Here is a 6,597-nt window from a genome sequence, read left to right as displayed (position 1 = left end):
CTAGATGCCATCTATATGATATCTATATGGACTTGGCATTAAGGGCCATATAGTCCTCAAAGTCTAAATATGTACCAGCATTCCTTTTACAGAAGAAAATTTGTCAACCTCTGTATTATATGAATCATATCTGTCCCATTAGAATAAAAATGCCCTACTGAATCTCTTTGCAAAGGTGCATTATTGTTTTATTTATGTCAGACTACAAGAGCTTATTTCCTTGTGGATTCCAAAACAATTTCTGGGAAGGTGCTGCACGGTATGGGGCAGATCATGGATTATGCTTATATATCCTCCAAATCTGATATTTTTAGGTACTGAGTAAGACACCTGACTTCTATCTGGTGGATGTCCCCCTCATTTTTTTCTATATACAGAACTTTTAATCAGTGGAAAAGATCATATTTCTTAAAAAAACTAAGTGTATCATACAATTTCCTACAAAATTTGGTGCAATCTTAGCAAGATTTGAAGCAATACACATATCAAAAATAAGTGGAGAGGGTTACAGCACAAGGATGGAGTTTGCAAATTATCAAGGTCCTTGGTGTCTTACCTTCATCTCCTTCTGTGGGAATATGTGAAGAACACTTCCAATGAGAACAAGCAGGCTATTTCTTCAGACATTCAGAGATGGCTATAGCAAGGGAGTCAGTCACCATCACTTGCATTTGGTAGAGACTCAAAGACTGTCAGGGGAATGGAAAACCTTATGGTAAGCAAATGGTGAGGCTTCAGGTATGCTGGATTTAGGTATGCTCTGCTTGGAGATTGAACTGTTTCCATTTCTTCAGTTCTCAACATCTCAAGAGTGATCACAGACTATACCTGAGAGCTTGTTACTGAGATATTCTTAGCTTTCCCACTTTTTTCAAAAAAATGCATTTTTCCTTTTTTCTTCATATTTTATTTACAGTTTTGGACTAGACTGATTTTTTCCAATTTTTAAAATTTTTTAATTTTTTATAAACATGTATTTTTATCCCCAGGGGTACAGGTCTGTGAATCGCCAGGTTTACACACTTCACAGCACTCACCAAAGCACCTACCCTCCCCAATGTCCATAACCCCACTCCCCTTCTCCCAACCCCCCTCCCCCCAGCAACCCTCAGTTTGTTTTGTGAGATTAAGAGGAATCAATGAAACAAGATGGGATTGGGAGGGAGACAAACCATAGGTGATTTTTTCCATTTTATTTTATTTTATTTTATTTTATTTTATTTCTCTTCAGTGTTCCAGAATTCACTATTAATTCACCAAATCCACTACTCCATGCAACGCATGCCCTCCATAATATCCACCACCAGGCTCACCCAACCTCCCACCATGCCCCCTCCAAATCCCTCAGTTCGTTCCTCAGAGTCCACAGTCTCTCATGATTTGTCTCCCCCTCTGTTTTGCCCCAACTCACTTCTCCTCTTCTTCTCCCAGTGTCCTCCATATTATTCCTTTTATGCCACAAGTATGTTTCACAAGTAAGTGAAACCATATGCTAATTGACTCTTTCTGCTTGACTTATTTCACTCAGCATAATCTCTTCCAGTCCTGTCTATGTTGATACAAAACTTGGATAATCATCCTTTCTGATGGAGGCATAATACTCCGCTGTATATATGGACCATATCTTCTTTACCCATTTGTCTGTTGAAGGGCATCTTGGCTCTTTCCATAGTTTGGCAACTGTGGCCATCACTGCTATGAACATTGGGGTACAGTTGGTCCTTCTGTTCACTATGTCTATTTCTTTGGGGTAAATACCCAGCAGTGCAATTGCAGGGTCATAGAGTAGCTCTATTTTTAATTTCTTAAGGGATCTCCACACTATTTTCCAAAGTGGCTGCACCACCTTGTATTCCCACCAACAGTGTAACAGGGTTCCCCTTTCTCCACATCCTCTCCAGCACTTGTTGTTTACTGTCTTGTTAATTTTGGCCATTCTAACTGGTGCAAGGTGGTATCTCAATGTGGTATTGATTTGAATCTCCCTGATGCCTAATGATTTTTTCATGTGTCTGTTAGTCATTTGTATTAGACTGATTTTTTTTTTTTAATTGGAGCTTCTCCGTGTAAGGATTAAGAGGTCTTAATCCAGTCTATACTTAGTTTTATGGTCTCTATATGGTAAAATACGATGTTATACTATATTTTATTTGGTATTCTAGAGATGGTTCAGAAGTAAGTGTTTGTTCATGGCTCACAAATCATTATTCCTGTGAACCATCTAAGAGAAAACTTGAAAGGAACAACAACAACAACAAAAACAGCAAAACCCTCTTCAACTGTGTGAAAGATGAGGGTTAAAAGGAGACAAAATCCTTAATTGTCTCACTTAAATAAACTCAAATAAGGATGAAAATGGCAGTTTCTTGAGAGAGGAAAATGAATATCTGGGGAAATACTTCTCAGATGCCTTGGAAGAGACCCCAGAAAGTTAAAAATCAAACCCTAAATTGCAGACCCTGATCCTTCCACTAGATCACATAGGGAAATTGTAACATTGAGAAACAAATGAAGGAGAGAAAAAAAAACTGTCCACCAGAACATTGACACCACCAACATAACACAGTAAACTTGAGATTATCTTCCATTTATAAAAGGAACTTTGTACCAATTCTTGGTAAGACTTTAAGTTCCTTTCTTGTAAAATGCAAGGAAATTATATATACGATTGCCTTAATGTGAAATTACATGCTCAAAAATATCCCTGATTTCCTCAGGGACTTTTAAAAAACATTGCAGAAATAATGGTCATTTGTTGTTATCTATTTTTATTAAGTAGGAAAATAGTCCTTCACAGGGAAAGTCCATTTACTGATATTAACCCCTTATTGGCTATCTACTGTGCTGAAAACAAATTAGAGTAACTCCTTTCCCTCATATTAATTTAGATGAAGAAGTACCATTTGGGGGAAAATTAATTAATTAATTAATTAATGTCTTGCAAGAAGCATTAAAGAGATGTTAAATTTAAATATATGGATGGACCTAGAGGACATTACACTAAGTGAAATAAGTTAGACTGAGAAAGATAAATATCAAATAATCCTATTTCATAAGTTAGATCTAAAAAAATAGGTGAATAAGTAAAAAAAAATAAAAATAAAAATAAATAGCATCAGACCCATAAATACAGAGAACCCATAGATACAGAAACTGATGGTTGCTAGAGAGGAGTGGAGAGGGAGAATGAGGGGATGGGCAAAATGGATGAGGGGGAGAGGAAGAGATAGGCCTCTAGTTACAGAATAAATGTATCAAGGACATAAAGGCACAGCATAAGGAATATAGTCAATGATATTGTAATAATGATGTAATGGGATAGATGGTAGCTATACTTGTGGTAACAGAGCATAATGTATGAACTTGTCAAATCACCAAGTTCTACACCTAATATAACACTGTATGCCAACTATATTCACATAAAACAAGAAAGAGAGATAGAGGGTAAAAAAATAATTCATGGGTAAAAATAAATAAATAAATAAGTTTAAATATAAGTAATGATAAAATGCTCTATTTTAACTTATAAAGGTACACTCACTTTTGAGTTTGTTGCAGAAAAGTCTGATGTTAAAAAAATCAGAGTATTTAAAACATATTGTAGTATATTGGGTTAAAAATTATATCCAGAGATTTCAGGTTTTTAAGTAATGTCTGTTTGGGAAAAAAACATATATCATTCAAATAAACAAGATAAATATAACACAAGAAAAGTGATTAATTTTAGTTGAGTATTATCGCTAGATGTGGTTTGTTGATATCTAGTTAAAAATTACAGGATGGCATTTAATGCCTGAATATAAAATTGGAATTTATGCAAATTTGACTATGTGAAGCAATTATTTTAGCTTTTTTATCAGTATTTTAAGTTAGTTGGAAAAATGAGGGGTGCCCAGGTGGCTCAGTGAGGTGAACATCTAACTCTTGTTTTCAGTACAGGTCTTGATCTCAGGGTCATGAGTTCAAGACTTTCATTGAGCTCCACACTGGGTGTAGAACATTCAAGAAAAAAAAAAGTTGGAAACATGAAATTTGGAGATAAGAAGTAACTACTGACCAGTTGATAAAGTTGACCTAGGGTCAATTTGAGAAGTCAAATAATAACAACTGAAAAAAAAAACAAATACAGCTCTCCATTGGAATCCAATGTTGGAATTTTTACATATGGCATAGTTTATTCTAAAAATGACTTTATTTAAAACAAAGTTAAAATATTATTATATTTGATTTAATATCCTTAAGCCTTATATTTTTCACTTGTAAAAAAAGAATAAGAACATGACATATTTTATAAGATTATGAACCTGTAAAATTTATTAATGAAGTTATTTGCCCACAATGAATTTACAATAAATGTTAGCTACTACTGTATCATAAACTGTAGCAACCAAATTTTCTTTAATCTTCAACAACATAATTTAAATTCTATATGTTATTTCCCATGATATTAAATCTGATATCAAAAGTAATTTAAACTCATCATAGAGCATATGAGTTCTCCAAAAATACTCCAAATATATTTTAAGAAACAAACATTTAAATAGTATTCAGAAAAGAATACTGTTACATTTTGGTGTTTATCTTCTACTTTTTACAAAGTATTTTTATGCAAAGGCGTTTTTTTAACAATATGGAATATTTTCTTCCCCATATATCTTCAGTGTTCTCATCAAAAATACACCAAAAATAGATTTTTAATAGCTATAGAGTATTCTGTTATTACCAATCTTTATTTGCCTGGTGGTCAATTATTAAACTTTAAGATTACTTGTTTTGTCACTATTATAAATAATGATTTAGAGTATATTCTACATATAAATATGCACATACCAAAGACTATTTGCTTAGGATAAATTTATAATAAAGGAAGTGCTGTCCCAAAGGATATAACTAATTTATAAAGATTTGAATATATGTTGTCATATTTCATTTTCAAATTTTGAATCAATTTATACCTCAAACATGCTATAAAGACTTTTTTCCCTGCACTCATGTGAACACTGAAAATTATTCCTGAACATTTGATAGACAAAGGCCTTTTCAATTTAACATAATGAAACTCAAAGGTGCACTTTACATAGTTTATTACAGCAGTTATCAAAAACTGAATAAAATAGACTCTGAAAAGTGTTTGATTCATAATAATCATTCAACAAATATATGTTGAGTGAATTCCACAGCTTCAAAGACATAAAACATAAGTTTTTACAACTTCTAATAATTTTTAATATTTTGAAAATAATTTGCTGAATAGATTAATATAACTAAACTCTACTGACATTAATCTTATTGGATTTCAAATTTACTATTATCAATATCAAATTAATGTTTATAAATAATTAAGAAAATCTTTCATTTTGTGATATGTTGGTTATTTTTATAAGAACATTTATCAATATATTATATGATTTGATATTTCATTTTGATTTCTATCTTTATAATTGATGTAATAGAGTTTCAAGAATATTCATTGATATTTAGGAACAAAGCATACTTAAAATGTTGTTTCTACTTTCACTTCTACAAAATATAATGACTTCCCAGAGACTCTTTTAAGTTTTTAAGAAAGTCCTTGTTTATATTCTGAAATCCTTTGAGTTTTATTTGAATAATAACAAAATACTAAGAAAACATACAACAGTTTTCTTTACTTAATATATTTTATTGCTATAACTACCAAAGAAGAAAACCCTAAAGTCATATAAGTCATATAAAGTCATATAAGAAGAAGGTTAGACTTATTAATATGCTAGAATATAAATAAAATATTTCAATATAGACTCAATCCTGTCTATTTCATAACATATACAGAAAACTTTTTGAGTATATTATGTAAAGGCTGTTCATATATTCCCTCCAGTAAGTTTTATTACTTATCATTTTTAAATTGCTCAGAGGTTTTCTTCACAGAGCATATGGCAAAGGACAAGGCAAAAAGAGAAACCTTCCAAATTCATTCCATGAGGCAAGAATTACCCTGCTACTAAAACCAGACAGACTACTAAAAAAGAGAACTGCAGACCAATATCCCTGATGAACATGGATGCAAAAATTCTCAATAAGGGGCACCTGGTGCAGAGTCAGTTAAGCCTCCAACTCTTGATTTAGGCTCAGGTCATGATCACATGGTCCTGAGATCAAGCCCTGCATTGGACTTTGAACTGGACTGGTTGCCTGCTTAGGATTCTTTTTCCCTCTCCTTCTGCTCACCCACTCCCTCAAAAAAGGGGGAAAAAAACCTCAATAAAATGCTAGCAAATTAAATCCAACAGCATAGTAAAAGAATCATTCACCACAATCAAGTGGGATTTATTCCTGGGCTATAAGAGTTGTTCAATATTCACATATAAATCAACATGATATACCATAGTAAGAAAAGGTAAGAACCATATGATGCTTTCCATAAAATCAGAAAAAGAATTTGACAAAGTACAACATCCAATTCATGATAATAAAAAAACCTCAACAGAGTAGGGTTAGAGGGAACATACCTCAATATCATAAAGGGGAGGGTATGTGCTATGATGAGTGTTGTGAAGTGTGTAAACCTGGTGATTCACAAACCTGTACACCTGGGGATAAAAATATATTATATGT

The sequence above is a fragment of the Mustela lutreola genome, chromosome 9 (genome assembly GCF_030435805.1).
Source record: "Mustela lutreola isolate mMusLut2 chromosome 9, mMusLut2.pri, whole genome shotgun sequence".
Taxonomy (NCBI): Eukaryota; Metazoa; Chordata; class Mammalia; order Carnivora; family Mustelidae; genus Mustela; species Mustela lutreola.
This window is presented reverse-complemented; position numbering follows the sequence as displayed.